Source organism: Oratosquilla oratoria, chromosome 6, assembly GCF_046742065.1.
Source record: "Oratosquilla oratoria isolate Oo_2021 chromosome 6, ASM4674206v1, whole genome shotgun sequence".
In the NCBI taxonomy this organism is placed as follows: domain Eukaryota; kingdom Metazoa; phylum Arthropoda; class Malacostraca; order Stomatopoda; family Squillidae; genus Oratosquilla; species Oratosquilla oratoria.
This window is the reverse complement of record NC_134782.1, coordinates 69,924,466-69,941,352: the sequence shown is the minus strand read 5'-3', so window position 1 is coordinate 69,941,352 and position 16,887 is coordinate 69,924,466. Positions and strand designations below refer to the sequence as shown.

Below are 16,887 nucleotides of genomic sequence, written 5' to 3'. Positions count from 1 at the left end.
CAACTTGCCCAACACTAATCGTCAATCACCACAAGGATCTCAGTATCTCTTCAAAGCTAAAGGAGAAAGGATGTCACCCTGTCGCGTATCTGTTAGCCTACCAGTCATGCATGCGATCGTATTATATTTTTTTCTACTTCCCACAGTCCCTTAACTCTTCCTACTATTCTCTTGGTTAGCAGTATATAGTCCATGAATACCCTATCTACCACCCTATCCCATGTGTACTTATGCTTGACTTTCTTCTTAATCACTGTATTTGCTATCATCAGCTCTTTCTAAACAGATATCCTCCATTAACTCTCCACCACAATTTTTTCCTGGAACTTCACACTTCCTACCCTCTCCATCTGTTGGTTCATTTCCTACCCCAGCATTAAGGTCTCCCAAAACTACTACATTGACATTTATCCTTAAACCCTCTATGCACTCATTTAAATTCATCCAAAAGCCTCCCTTTCCTCTACACCCTTCTCACTACCAGGCCCATATGCACTTACAAAGACCCACATTTCCCTTGAAGAAACTTCCTTCCACTTCACCACCTGTTTACATATCTCTTCACTTATTAGTATAGCCACCCCTTCTCTTTCTCATCCTCTCTTCACTCCTGAGACCCTCCCAAACTCAAACTTCCCCCTCCCTTTCAACTTAGTTCCACTCAATGCCAACACATCCATCTTTCTTCTCATAAACCTACTGCCTATCACTTCCCTTTTACTCTTATCTGTACCACATCCACGCACATTAAAAGGCCCAAACCTTAGGGTTTTGGTTGGAAAACTCATTCCAGACCCTCTTATGCCTTTTTTTTTTTTTTTTTTTTTTTTTTTTAGGAATGTCCCCTTTGGGGCTACAGGTAGAAGGATGCCTATTCCTATCCCCCTCCCATTTTTGTCGGCTTTCACAACCCACATGGGAACACTTGGTAACGGTATTTTCCCCCACCACAGGGTTCAGTGAAATAAAAAAATTAATATTCAGAGAAGTTGTACAGGACAGTAACAAGAGTGGGGTGACAGCATGCCAGAGGGACAGTCATAATATAATAAAGTATCATCATTTCACTATGAATAGTGATTTCTTCTACCACAGACAAAATGATACGTGGCTCTGGTCTGTAGGAGCACCCCATGTAGACCCTAAAGTATCAGCTGGATGCTACTGAGCGTTTTTTAACCCCACAATAACATGCAGCTGTCATACTTCTCCCCCATTTTACATATGATATCCTTTTTGCTTCATTTATCTTATATATATATATATATATATATATATATATATATATATATATATATATATATATATATATATATATGACATAAGCGGAGTAGGAAACACAGGAGTCTTAATCTTGAGTTTATTCCTGACTAGTTTCGCAGGTATGCTTTTTCATACTAGTGAAACTATTATAGTCAGGAATAAACTCAAGACTAAGACGGGGTTTACCTTAAACTTACGTAAGGCGGCAGCGTCGGTGAAAGAAGATGGAAAAAAGCCACGAGAAATGGGATGACCCTCTCTATATAGGCTCGCCAATTGACCTGATGGTCACTGGAGCCAGAGGCCGAAAGGTCAATAGGAAGTGTTTTTCTATCCTACTTCAACTGGTAGCTAACAAGCCTAACCCAGTTACCAAACTTAAAATTATACACACAAGAAATGCACGTAAAAAAAAATCAAAACCTTAATACAACGTAGTAGAAAGGGTTACAAGAAAGAAAAACTACAAAGGTGGCAATTTGACATTGCGTGAAGCACACATGTCCGGCCGACAATTGATAACTGTTGCCATACGAACATCATTTAAATTAAATAAAATACATCCGTACGACACAGCGTACGTCTTGACAAATGGTATCTGAGATTCAAAAAGGACCAGTTGCAAGAAATATGGTTACATTACAAAATCTTAAAAGGTAAACAGACAAAGTTGAAATATACCACAATAAAATACAAGATAATACAACTTGGCAATAATGACTAATGGCCACGGCTAATTTGACCTGGGCGCAAGGCCTTAACAAAAGAATGCCCCTGACCCTGTGTCAAACTACACAGCTGACAGGTAGCCGAAAGTGTGTGTGTGTGGGGGGGGGACTGAGTGCTGGCCGACAATTGACCATCACTACAAAAAGAAAACTATGTGACAATATATATATATATATATATATATATATATATAATGGTTTTTATAGCTCTCACCACATTTTGCCATCATCAGTTTTTCTATTTTGGTGGTTAGCTTTTTCCCTGTTTTCTTCCTGTTTGTTGTTTACTAGATTTGTAATGTTTCTATTGAATTGCTTTTGAAGTTCTTTTTCTTGTTCCGATAGGATGTATTTATTAATCATTCCTTTTTTGGTATCTCCTCTGTGTAGTTGGGGTCGATTTTTTTTTTCTGTAACAATTGGGAATGTGTTTCTTATTTACTTTCAGCATTGTAGTTACTATTTTGGTTACTGGTTTATCAAGGAATGGATATTTCTAAGTATTCTAGCTCCTCTATATTTTCTGAGTAGTTTTGCCAATTTGAGTTTTAATATTTTATGTCTTCTCGAACATGGGTTGTATTTCTCTTGCACTTCTATAGTAACCTTTATTGAGAAGAGATCAGAAGAAAGATCTTGAGTGGTTTTCCATGTCTGTGATTCTAGGGAAGGTTCAATATGGTCTTGCACCACAGGTTGGACTTGTGATAAATACCGGTAGCTAATACCTTCCCAGATGAAAGCTCTGTGTATGTATAGCACAATCTATTCTGTGACCTAATACAGTACACAGACATACATACATATACCACATATACCAAAGGCTTTTCCCCCTTACATATGGGGGGGTAGCCAAAAAGAAAAAGGCATAGAAACCACTCCTACTCATTCCATTCCCTACATATTCCACTCCCCTCCCTCCCTCCCTCTTATCTTGGCACCTGGGTAATGGGTCATCCCTGTATCCTGTCCACTGCCTTGGGTCAGAAGCAGTGTCGCAAGACACAGCACATCCATAGCAAGGCCGCTTTATAAATTTGGCGACCCCCCTCTCCGTCCCCTCATGCAGAAAAGGAGAAGACTGGGAGAAATTACCTTCGCGCTGCGTCAAATATTTTCACGTACATACTTCCTCACCCCCCATCCCCCACCCAATCCCCCTCATGCATCACACCATCATCCATACACAACCATTCTCCATTCACCCCCATCTTCTGTCCTTTCCCATCCTTCCTCAACAGACATTCCTCTCTTTTGTAATGCCCCTTTCACCCCATCTATCCATCTCATCCTAGGACGCCCCTCATATTCACTCCTTCCACCTCTGCCTTCCACACCTCTTTTACTAATCTTTCTTCACTCATTCTTTCCAAGTGTCCAAACCATCCTAATACTCTTTCATCAACCCTATCTCCCAGCTTCCTTTTCACCCCTGTTCTCCTCCTCACCTCCTCATTTCTCACTCTATCTAGCCTAGTAACCCCTATCATACTTCTCAGACATTTCATCTCAAACACATTCAAACTCCTTCTTTCTTCCTCTCTTATGTTCCATGTTTCTGGCCTGTACAGTGCTGTTGGCACAATCACTCCTTCATATAACCTCTTAGCATCCATTCTCAGATGTCTATTTCTCATTACACTTTTTAATCCACCAAGGCATTTACTCGCTTCTCTCAATCTACATTCTACCTCCACCCCCACTCCTCCCTTTCCTGCCACATTTGCACCCAAGTATCTAAAACTATCCACTCTCCTCCAATCTCTCACCCTTAATGCTCACTTCCAGCATGCTGTCACTCTCTCCCCTTGTACATCTCATCACCTTACTTTTACCCACATTTATCTTTAGCTTCCTTCTTTCACACACCTTCTCAAACTCTGTCAATAACTTCCTCAATCTCTCCTTTGATCCTGCTACAAGCACAGTGTCATCAGCAAACAACAACTGGCTTATTTCCCACTTTTTTCCATTTTCTTCAACCATCTCCAACCCCTGACCCACTACCCTTGCCTTCACCTCTCACACTCCATGTATAGATTGAACAGCCAGGGCGACATAAAACATCCCTGATGAAGTCCCACCTTTACCTCAAACCATTCACTCTCTCCATTTCTAATCCTAACACAAGCTCTACTACTCTCATAAAAACTCTTGACTGCTCTTAACAACTTTCCTCCTATCCCATATATCTGCAGTACCTCCTACAGTGCCTTCCTGTCTACCCTGTCATAAGCCTTTTCCAGATCCATAAAAGCCCAAAAAAATCCTTACCTTTTCCTATAGCTATCTCAGTCTTACCACAAAAATCTGACACACACACATACACACATGAATACTTGAAATAGCTTAGAAAGTAATATAGCCCAATCTCAAACAATACACGAGTTCAAATTTAAATATGATAATTAGAAATTAAAGATATAGACCAAGTTGGAACTGTACATGACTTTGAGGACAGGTATGACAAATTGCAGAGTATGAGATGGGCCCCAACAAGCATTGCTCCTTTCCTGCATACTACAATTGGGTAAATACACACACAATTCTTTGCCCACCAGAGTCAGAGTACTGAGTCAGTGCAGAAATGCTGAATTTTTGTCAGGCCTGAGCAGGGCTCGAACTTAGATCACTGAATTAGGACTAAAGAACGGTATCCCTGCACTACCAAGCTGTGAACACTTTTTGTCAGGGGATTTTGGTTGTTGATTGTATTTGCCTAATTTTAATACAGTATACAAGAAAGGAGCAACACTCATTGGGACCCATTTCCTACTCTCTTTCATTTTGGCTACCTTCCTTGTAAGGGGGAAAAAGCCTTGGGTACATGTATGTAATTCTTTATCATACCTAGCCACAAATTCGTGTACAGTTCCAATTCAATCTATATCCTTGATTTCTAATTATCATATTTAGATTTGAACTCATGTATTGTTTGAGCTTGGGCTATATCACTTCCCAAGTTATTCCAAGTCAAATAGCAAGGTTGCTTTCAAGAAAAAAAAAAAAAGAAGTCAAGGATTACTATATGTCTCAGTTATGGACTGAGAACAGCCTCGACTTTATATACAGGGGGTCACCACAATTCAACCGTTCACAATTCGAATTATCGCAAATTCATACCCAACCCTCAAGGTTCGACAGCCAGACTCGACAATTTGACATTCAAATCTCACGCGCCATGCACCCGGTCGAATTTGCTGCCACTCCCGATGCGCCACTCTGTCTCACTCTCGCCCCAGCCATCATCAAGGCAAGCCACGCTCCGCTGTTCCACCACCATGTCGCACAAATCCACCTCCGGCCCCACCCCTAAGAAACACACTTTCTTGCCTTTCAAAGATAAGCTTGAGCTTATAAGAAAGTGTGAGGCAGGTATGGCTCATTCTGCCGTTGCAGCGGAAATGGGTGTCCCGAGATCAACAGTATCAATGATTTGGAAGAACAGGGACAAGTACCGCCAGGCCGCTGCATCAGCATTTTCCACGACTTCCCTTGTTCTCCGTGGCTCAAGGGACTCCCGTCTCAACACGATGGAGTACATGTTGATCAAGTGGATAGAGGACAGGACACAACACAAGATGCTGATCAGCATGGGGCTCGTGCAGGAGTGTGCCTTGTCACTGTGGGAGGACTTGCAGGCCACAACATCCACCACCAAAAATGTACTGTACAGCAGCTTAATGTGTTTTGATAAACAAAATTAGATAAAAATGAAGCCTTTAATATTACTGATTTAGTCTAAGTTAGTGTTTTTTAGAGGTCATAGTGATGTTTTGGGGGGTCTGGGCTGGAGGTCGGTCCCTATCCCCCCTAATTACAATGTATTCCTATGGGAAAAACTGCATCATGATTCGACAGAACCCAGGTTCGACCGATGATAGACCGCCCCATCCCTGTCGAATTGCGGTGACCCCCTGTACTACTAGCCTAGTGAGGGGTACCAGACTCCAAGAGTAATACCATCCAAATCTGCACTCACTCATAAATGTTCTGACCTCTTTTGTCCTTCAGAGGCTTAGCTTTGTATAAACATGTTTGATGTTCAAAACTAGTTTCCACCTTTGTTTTGTTTGTCATAGTATGGTATATGTCTCAGGTATGGTCCGAGAACAGTTATGATCTAATAATAATACAAGCTTGGTGAATCAGGGCACCAGGCAACAAGGGAATTGGACCTTTCCCTTGATCTCCTTGTTGTTTTACTTATACAAGTACTGGTCCCCTGTACCCTACTTCTGATGCTTTTTAGGTATAATGTACTACTTCCTGGTGCTCAAACTAATGTGTAATTACTCACTCTGTCCTGAGGTACAAGTAAATTTTGGAATTAATTGATAGGTGACCCAAGCTGCCATGTAGCATTCACTATAACAACATGTTGATATTGTTGATGGCCTGCTACCATGATATTTACTCTTAGTTTATCATTAATGGTACTACACTGATCTGGTACTCTCTCATACTGTTTTGGTACCTTTTGGCAATATTTTGTTGTTCCTGATGCATAATGCAATGTTCCTTATTATGATAATGCTCAAGTTTTGGTCTCAATATCCTACGTGTTACGAACATTTAGTAGTACTATACAGTATTAGCAAATCTATAATAATGTTTATGTGTCATATGTGTACTGATTGGTATTACTTATGACTGTCTCTGGTCCCCTTAACCCCTATGTATGTTGTCTGTGTAACTTAGTGTAGAAAAACAGTCTAATGAGGACCACAATGGAAATAAGCCTACATGCTTTTTTGTATTATCCTCGGAAATTGTAATTGTTATTTTGAACTATGTGTTCTTTTCATTATCTGCACTTCATGTATATTGATTCAATGCCAAATCAATTATTATTATTATTATTATTATCATTATTATTATATTATTATTATAAAGTATTTATGCATCCATATGGAAAACTATTTCTTCACATACTTTAGACATGTGGAGAGGTCTAGTGGGTTTGTTGCTGGAGTTTAGGTTAGGGAATTGTTCAAATATTGTGTGTCCTTTGATCTGTTTGTGTTATGCCAGATTGAATGATATGCATTCAGTTCACCTGCCATTATGGGGTTTGGTAATGAGTTGTGTGACTCGAGTTGAGGGATGAATCTTCGTGGGGTTGATGTAGTTGATGGGATATAAATATGTTTGTGATAGTATAGGCTGTTTTCTATATTTGAATTTGGATTATGGTCATTTCAGTTGTGGTGTGAGTGATTGTATGGTATCTCTTGTTTTGTTGAAGCGTATGTTTGAACTAGTGTTATGAGTCCACCTTTGTGTCTTGTGTTGTCAATGAGGGTATTGTTATTTGTGGTATCAGTTTTGTTTCTTGTAAAAGTGCTATATGTATGTTTCTGTATGAAGTGGAGCAGCTGTGTTTGCTAGAGTCCATTTTTCTTTATCTGTAGCATGTTTAGTGTGTGCTTTTGTGCTGGTGAGATTGTATGTATTTACCTATTTCCCTAGTTGTATCTTACAAGAAAGGGAGCTATGCTCATGGGGTCCCGTCTTTATAGCTCACAGTATCTAGTTTGCTCTTAAATTCATGTATGGTTATTTCCCCATCTACTCTTGATAATTTTTTCACAAATTTTGGCTACAGTGCTTGTAAAGGAGACTGGTCTGTAATTAGTTGGTTGTTTCCTCCATTATATATTGGTACATTGTTGGCATTTTTCTAGTCTTTTGGTGTTTTTTCTTGAGTGAGCAACTTATTATGTTGTATATTTTGTCCATTAGTTCTTCTTTACATTTAGTATCCAATTTGCAGTTCCATCCTGGCCATGCGATTTCCTAACATCAAGGTTTGTTGATTCATTATTTCTTTTTGTGTCATTATTTCCCTCATGGGGGGAGATTGCACTTCACTTCCTTTATCCCAGTGCTGTACTTTTTCTCTAGTGAAAACTGACGAAGTGATTGTTCACGATTTTAGCCATTTCTAGATCTTCTGTGTATTGTTTCTGTGGCATAGTTTCACCATTTCCTGTTTATTTTTAAGTTTACTATTCACATATCTATAGAATAGTTTGTGTTGATCTTTATATTTTTCTATGATGTCTTTTTCATAGTTTTTTTTTTTTCCTCTCTGCACACTTTTACATATTCATTTCTATGGTTGATATGTATTTGCCATTTTGCAGGATTTTGATCTTTTCTCCATCTTTTCCAAGCTTTACCTCTTCTATCTTTTGCTTCACTGTGTCTTCTGTTGAACCAGCATTTAATGTACACTTCTTGTTTCTCTTGGTATGTGTTTATTCACTCCTTCATTATAGATTTCCATCAATATTGCCAGATGTTGAGCTGTACTTTTTTCCAAATACTAGTGCCAAGTAACCGCTTGGTCTACATTACCCTTGTATAGGTTGTGATTAGACTTCCAAAGATCACCATCTCTTGCCTCCACCAGACCATGTTTTTCCTTTAATCCATATACCACAATACACTTTCCACTGTATCTCTGACCCAATTTGCTTTACATGAATAATTGTGTCCTTTACATTTTCCTGCATATGTTGTTGTATTATCTTTTTTCACATTCAACCTTCATTAATCTTTTTTAATCCCTTTATCTCATTATTTAGTTTGGAATTTTTTTTTTTTAGTTAATATATCTCATTATTAACTTCAAAAAGCCCTTTTGTTAAGTTTACAATCTCTTGCCTTAGTTCTCTGGATTCTTTCTCCCACAATTTTCTATTAATACTCATTTCCCTTTCCATGTGTGGTGTAATGTGTTGGTTACAGCTCCAGTTCTTTATATATTGGTTTATGTTGGGAAGTGTTGTTAATATTAAGTGGAACCAATAGTGTCATGTGTTACATTTGATGGATGTGTACATAGTCTGTGAAGTGGGATGAGTCTGTGAATGCAACATCTTTAAGTAGTACTGGAGCAGAAAATGGCTGTGGTTCAGTAGCCATTCAGTTGTGATGATGATCGTTTCCTTTGGTGGATTTGTGTGCACGTGTGTTGGGGGAACCTTGTCACTCTGTTGATGAAGGTAAAAGGCAGAGTGGGGGTGCAGCAGGGGGATTTTGTTGGGTCTGAGAGGGCTGCTGTTCTTGTTAATGTAGTCTGTATATTGGGTACCTTTTTCTGGACCTTTCCCTATGCAGGATGAACATATTTAATACTAATAAGTGTTGCTCAGATATGCAGCCAGATATTGAGCTGTACTTTTTTCCAAATACTAGTGCCAAGTAACTGCTTGGTCTACATTACCCTTTTATTGGTTGTGATTAGACTTCCAAAGACCACCATCTCTTGCCTCCACCATCATGCACCATTGCTGGTGGACTAAGTTTGAAAAAATAATTAAGTTATTGTTGGATAGTAAGAATAAGCTATAATGGCGACAGAATATACTCATAGTCAGTTTGTCACTACTTCACCTAGCATTGACCACCCTGGTGGAAATTGATCACAGGGGCCCACCACAAGTTGGTGAGGCATTAGCCATCTACAGATGAGGGAAGCCTAATTCTTCAGAAAGACTAATAGCAACAACCTTGAGTGTCATTGACTATCTGCAGGGTACAGTGGCTGGCAATGGTCATCATGCCCTTCCACATGTCTTTCTGAGAAGAAATTCTGGATTGTTGTCCATGTTGTATTAGTGTAGGCACTAGTTGTCATCTCATCTCTATGTGAAAAGGGTGAAGAAATAATCTATCTATATTCAGAGGGCCTCTTCCCCCTAGGAGGTTGCCAGCCAAGGAAATCACCCATTCCAATCCACCACCCATTGTCTTCCTCTCACCTTAGCACCTTGTAGATGAAGGGTCATCCCTGTCTCCTGCCCACTGCTGGGGTCAGAAGAAATTAATAGATGTATCTTGGGGGCTGATGGTGGTGAGGATGTCGACTGGTTCCGAACATGGGTGGCAGGGAACTGATTCTCTGATGTCCTTTCTGCAGGGCCACCACCACCAGTTGATCTCAGAGAGAGATAATTTTATCATGAATGCATGTGACTAGGAAACTCAATTAATAGAGGGAATGAAAAACAAATACTCAAGTCTGCTACATAATTCCATAAGGAAAGTAGCTATGATTTATTCATTACAATGAAGGATGTACAAAGTTCACCATCACTTTTTAAGTAATGACCAAGGTCAGAGAACTTATAATTCCCCATCATGCTTGCTTTCTTGATATTCACACATCAATTACAAATGATATATAAAGGTACAAAGACAGGAATGGCATAGAAATGCTTTCAAACATACATACTATATATATATGTGTATATTATATATATATATATATATATATATATATATATATATATATATATATATATATATATATATATATATATATATACACTTTACATGAAGATATGACAAAGAAAAACTATCAACCTAGAAATTCACTAAAACTGTTGACAATAGCAACCTTGGTTACAGTGTGCACAACTACATCCCCAAAGGAATCACAACTTGGTAATTTAGGGACTGAGGCATGTGTGTGCATATAAATAATAATGATAATAATATTCTGGAAAAAAAAAATTGAAAAGTGCAAGTGCAAAGATCAAGAATTAGTGGGCAAGTGATGTTCGAATGCTTTGCAGCACTAAGAGTATCAACATAGAAGCCCACATGGAAACAGAAAAACATTAAATTCGGAGACTACCATCATTTCCTTACAACTTGAGTATTCCAAATGCAATCCAGGAGTAAAATAGTAAAAATAAGTAAAATAGGAGCTGTTTTTCCCCAGTCATGCTGTCCCAAACTTGACACAATAATAACTTCATGCAACAGTCACTCAATGGTAGTACTCGACATCAGATAGAGGAAAGAATTCAGAAATGCAAATGGTGCTAGACAAGCTGTGGCCAGTCTTTCACATCAAAACCACAACTCCTGTTTCAGTACAGCAGTGTTACCTACATTCATCCTATTTAATCAAACAAAAATATATAGTAGCATATATCGATTCTGGTTTCTCCAGATTCATCTTAATTCCATTCATTTCCATTCATCTGTGATTGTCTATCAAAGCCCATGGTTCACCTGCCTTATGCCAAAATTAGTGATTGGAATGTTGACTGCAAGGAGGTAGAATCTCATGCAAACTGGTTATGATGATTGGTATAAATGCTGTGCTTAAATCTGCACTAAGTATATTCTGTATTTCTCTATAACCATAGTCTTACCAACATCTCTATATAATGTTCATCAATACAGCATCAACGCAATCAAAACATTCTGCAGCCTTGGCTTAGAGGATTACATTAATGAAAATAGCACAATTATAGAAGTAATTGGTCAAGTTTGCAGCTTTGTTGGTACTTGGTGAAAGATATAAAGGCAAAGGCAAGAAGCTTCTCAATGACAAGAAAAGAAATACCTACCTACTGATCTCTGGTGATATTATTCTACAAATATGAATCAACACTCTTGGTTGCAAATCTCCTTTCATTGAGGACTAATTTCACTCTACACAAACACAAAGTGAAGAATTCTCATGGGGTGTTCTCATCGAGTGTAGTTGCAGGTAATGTTTAGTATACAGCTAACAATGGATGCTGCTTTTTGTGATATGCAACTTACTTCGCAAAAATGCATTTACCTAGTTACAGTTTATTGAATAAGCTGTGCACATAGGATCCTGTTTTTATTAGTCAATTGTCCTTAAATTCTCCCATACTATTTGAATTTACTATTTCTTCATCCAAACTATTCCACAAATTAAGAATTCTGTAGGGGGGGGGGGGTCTTTTATGCCCATCAAATATCTAGTCTTAATTTCATATCATGCTCTTGGATCCTCCCCTCACTAACAGGCCCTCTATATAAAGTCCACTCTTTTCGTGGCACTATACACTGCTATTATACAACTGTCATTATTATTTTCTTTTTTTCTCTGATGTTGGCAGCCTCAGAATATTCAGTCTTTTATATGCAAGATCTGGAATAATTTCAATTTCTGCTATCCAAATTTTCTTAACTGTGTTTATGTCTTTCTTTCTGGGTGGTGACCACACCACTCCAGCATATTCCAGTCTAGGACAAAACAGGTTTTGGATAATATTTTTCATCATGTTTGTTCATGTAATGGAATGCTACTCTTTATGTTCTTACATATACCAAGGGCTTTTTCCCCCTTACCAGGAAGGTAGCCAAAATCAAATGGCATAATTTCACTCCCACCCTCTCATCTTGGCTCCTAATGGATGATGGGTCATCCCTGCATCTCACCCATCACACTGGGTCAAAAGCAATGCAGCAAGACACAGTACATCCACAGCAAGGCTGCTTCATTTAATCGGCGATCCCCCCACTACATCTCCTCATGCAGAAACATTAAAGACTATGTTCTTCATAAATCATAAATTTCCATCAGTGATCCTAAAGAGGTGCCTTTCTGGTGACACATTTTCTACTATTCTCACTCACAAGTCTCCCTCTTCCTTTGCATTTGTGATTAATTCATTGCTCATTCTATAGAGCAGTGATGGCCTATTCTTACTTGTACCCATTTCCAGTATCATGCATTTCTTCTCGTTGAAATTGATTTCCCACTCCCAGCTCCGCTGATGTACCCTGTCCAGATCTTCTTGTAGCAACTTATAATCCTCAAGTTCCTCATCAGTGAATAAGTAAGCATAACTGGTCAAATTATCTATCATGTCATTAACATGTACCAAGAGCATGGCTGGTGCTCATACTGACCACTATTGGACTCCACTAATAAGTTTACTTCCTTTGTGGATTCCCACAAGAGTCAATCTTAGCACCAGTAATGTCCTTGGTATGGGTGGCATACTGTGTGTATTGCCCTGTGTAGTAAATTGTAATAACTCATGAATATTACTAGAACTTAGAAACAATCTTTCCTAACTGTTTTAGGGGTTATTTTTGTAGACAACTGTACTGGCAATGTACACTGTTATTCACCATTGCTGCAGAGGGAAATGGCCATGGTGTTAAGATTTGTTCACTGAAGCTAATAATTATAACTGCCTTCAGTTTCACAAACTGTAATCCTGCAGCCCCACAGTGGTCCTCCCATAGATCTCTAGAAAAAGACTTTGGGTAATTGTCTGCACTGTAGTGTGTGAAACAGTTTCTATATCACCAACATGTGAAACAGTTTCTATATCACCAACTGAAAGTAGTAGGAGGGAAGCAATCATTAGGTGTCAGCTCTCTTTATATTATATGGTGAAAGTAATACATTTAATTTGAGACAATGATCTTGGGGCCCAGTTTGAAAAATTAATGGCAGCTCCTTAGGACTCCACCTCAAAACTTTAAAAATGGGCAGCTCGAAGATGTTTCTCTGTTGTTCATTTTGTAGAATCACAACTAGCAGGTACCTGCCATTGGTACTTATGAAAATCTATTGACAAAATTGTCAAAAAAAAAAAAAAAAAAAAAAAAAAAAAAAAAAAAAAAAAAAAAAAAACCCTGATGAAAAAACTAATTTAAGAATTTCTTTATGGATCAGGAAGATTTCAAGTTTCTGCATATACATATAGAATGTAATCACAAGTAATGACAGAGGTAAGCTCTCCAAAACTTTTGCAAAATTTAAAATGACAAAATTCAAGCCAAACTTCTTGGGTGAGGGGAATCAGTATGGTTCAATATGAGGTCAATTGTGGCTAAAAAAAAAATCAGGAGACATATATGAGACGAGTGTGTGTGTATGTACTTAACTATAGTATAAAGACCATATAGTAAAGGAGCAACACTCACAGGGTCCATCTTTTACTTTCCAATTCATCACATTAGTTTCAAATTCATTTACAGTCCCAACTTTGTCAATATTCCAATTATGATACTACCTCATTTATAAAGGGTATATAGACATATCTGAATTAATGTATTTTTCTAGCTTGGGCTGGATCACTTATGCTTCTGTAAGTATTAATACATCTGTATGGACATGTTTATTTTCTTCATATCCTTTAGACAGTGTGTGTGTGTATTTACCTAGTTGTATTTTACGGGACGAAAGCTATGCTCGTAGTGACCCGTTTTCGTATCTCTCCGCATCCAGTTTATTCTTAAAATTGTGTATAGTTTTGGCACTCACTGTTTCTCCGTTTAGTTTGTTCCAGACATCAATCACTCTATGTGGGAAGCTATTCTTTTTCAGGTCTCTTCTGTAACTGTCCTTCTTTAGTTTCTTTTCATGTCTTGTTTCTCTTCTGTCCCACTTTAATAAGTCGTCTCTATCGAGAATTTCCATCCCTTTCCTAATTCTGTAGTCAACAAATCACCTCTTTCTCTTCTCTGTTCCATTGTTGACAGATGTAATTTCTTCAATATTTGTTTGTATGTCAGATCTGTCGGTGTAGGTGCCATTTTTGTCGCTGCTCTTTGGATTCTTTCTAATTTTCTTATGTTCTTTTTTGTGCTAGGTGCCCACAGTGTTGCAGCATATTCTAGTTAAGGTCTTATCAGTGTAACCACTATTTTTTAACCATCTCCTCATCTAAGTAGTCGAAGGCCACTTTCATTGATCTTAATAAGTTAAAAGGCTCTCCAAATAATTTATTGACATGTTTATCAGGTATCAAGTCACTTGAGATGATTACTCCCGGGTCCCTTTTTGAATTTACTTTTTTTGACTTCTTTGTTTCTGATTCTATATGTGTGTGTGTATATATATATATATAGAAATGAGAGAATAATTTTCCAGCAAGCAAATTCTTGTAGGCCATTCAACAATTTTACTTCTACTCAAGACATACAGCCCTCAAGAGCCAACAGTTGTACTCTGAACCATGTCCAAGACCTCTTTTATTAATTTCTACAAATGTTATAAACCAGTTATAAACCAGAAACTACTAAAGTTCTCCTATGATCCAGGGACACAGAAACAGCCTAACAGAGAATCTATTATTATGGGATTAAAGATTATCAAGTGGACAGTGAGAAACTTAAGACAGAATGTATAAAGGACATCTAGAAAATTTTTGTGTGCAGATGGGTTTTGTGGAACAAATTAAAAGAAGACCTAATGACAAGTACTTGTTTGTGGTGGTCCTACAAGATGGGCAGCAGATAGAAACATCTTACTAATCATTTTTGAAACCCATTAACCCCTCACCTCTAGCTGGAGGTGCCAAGATGGTATCACTATCTTTAGATTGGGTCCTACATCTCATCTTTGGCTGTATTTCTTCTTCCTTTCCACTATGGAGAGCTGACAACCAGTGACTACTCCTAGTTTCAACCAATATGAAACAAACGGTCCCACATTATTACAACACATACAATGGTCCAATGTTTCTTCTCAGAGATATTTATGGAAGGACCCAAGGACCACTGGAACCTACTGTAAGGCTGGGGTTTTCCAGTCAGTGAAACCTGAAGAAAAAAATTTCATATTTAATTAAAAGAAGAAACACTCCGGTCAGACAACATGAATTTAAAGCATAGATGGGATCCAATGAGCATAGCTCCATCCCTGTAATTTACAATTAGGTAGATATACTGCTACATCACAGACAGAAATTTGTTTCCTCCCAGAAAGAACTACTGGAGGGCCCAGGACTGCAACTGGCTGGATTGGGCCATGGTATTTCAGAAAAACTCAAGGTAATAACTGAATATGGTGAAGCAGTGGGGAAAATCCAGGTCCAGCTGTTGCGCCCAATTGAAAAGGAAAAGGTGTGCTTTGCTACACTGCCTTTGACCCACAAGTTTGATGGGGATGGTGAAACCTTACAACCCTTCCCCAAAGTGCTGAGATGACTGACTTTCTCCTCTTTGAGAGCTTAATACTCGCTTTCAACCTCCATATAAAAAAGCTTGAAAGACCTTTCTTCCATGCCCTCCTTTGCCTCTCATATTTCTTCATCCTTACCTTTCTATTCAACTTCATCCTTTTTTTTTCTTGAGTTGTTTTCAGTTTGCTTCATCATTCTATAGGTACATTTTCCTGGAAAGTTCTCTTTTCTTTAACCAACTTAATTTTTTTTTTTCCAATTTCATTGTACAACACCACACTCCAGTTTCCTGGATTTTATTTTCAAATAGTTCCCATTCTATTTAACTTTGATTTACAACTTATGTTGGTGGCATAATAGGAATTTCTCGCTTTTGCTATTTTGTTTGAACAGATACAATTTTGGTTACAATCTTTCGTTGTCCAAATTTCCAAGGTTATCATCACCCATGACCCAAACAAGGCACTACAGAAAAACTGGAACACTTCCTGACATAATAAAGACTGATGAAATAGGAGGTAAAGGATGGCATGACAGAGTATGGTATATCCAAAACCGCTGTACAGAGGTGACCTGAGGATACTGAATAACCTTGTGGAAGCACTAGAGTGTAGTTATGTATCCAGTGTTGGTGAGAGAGAGAGAGAGAGAGAAATAGTCCTCAGAACCTCTCAAAGATCTCTCTGGGAAGAAACTTTGGACTGTGTTGTATCAGTGTGGGACAGTTTCTATCACTGGCTAAAAGCGGTAAGAAGAGGTGAGCAGTTCCCAGTTGTCAGCTCCCCATGTGTGAAAAGTGTAATAAATATAGTTGAAATTAATAGGAATATCTTGGACCCAGTCTGAAGACTAAGTGTCTGCCCCTCAGGGCTACACCTCCTGATGGTGGGGAGTGGCTTGATAGGTTTTTGAAAATAGGTCGTTTTGCTGTCCATCTTGCAGGACTGTCACTTATAGGTACCCATCACTGATCCATGGGGAATTCTTGTAAAGGAAGCTGCCAAAAGCAGATGTAAGGAAGATTTTTCCTTGCCTTTTAGTTTAGCAAGGAAAATAGTCCCATCTTCCCCCATTCTTTTAGTTCTGATGGCATTATCATTATTATAATTTTTATGATCACTGTTATTTTCTTTGGAAGCTCACTGGCATTGTTACTTGCAATGAAGGTCAAGGGGGTGGCAGTTTGAACC

General features: G+C 38.4%; 1 protein-coding gene and 1 long non-coding RNA gene across 3 annotated transcripts in view; one reads left to right on the top strand and one right to left on the bottom strand.

Moving 5' to 3' along the window:
• LOC143026588 (uncharacterized) overlaps window positions 1-16,887 on the top strand; it is a 69,534-nt gene that overhangs the window by 19,905 nt on the left and 32,742 nt on the right. The window lies entirely within an intron of this gene.
• Window positions 10,017-16,887, bottom strand: part of LOC143026585 (uncharacterized) — a 239,781-nt gene continuing 232,910 nt past the window's right edge. For both annotated transcript variants that reach the window (XM_076187225.1, XM_076187224.1), the window contains exon 8: window positions 10,017-15,335. The gene's annotated coding sequence lies outside the window, so the exon portion shown is untranslated. The remainder of the gene's footprint in view (window positions 15,336-16,887) is intronic.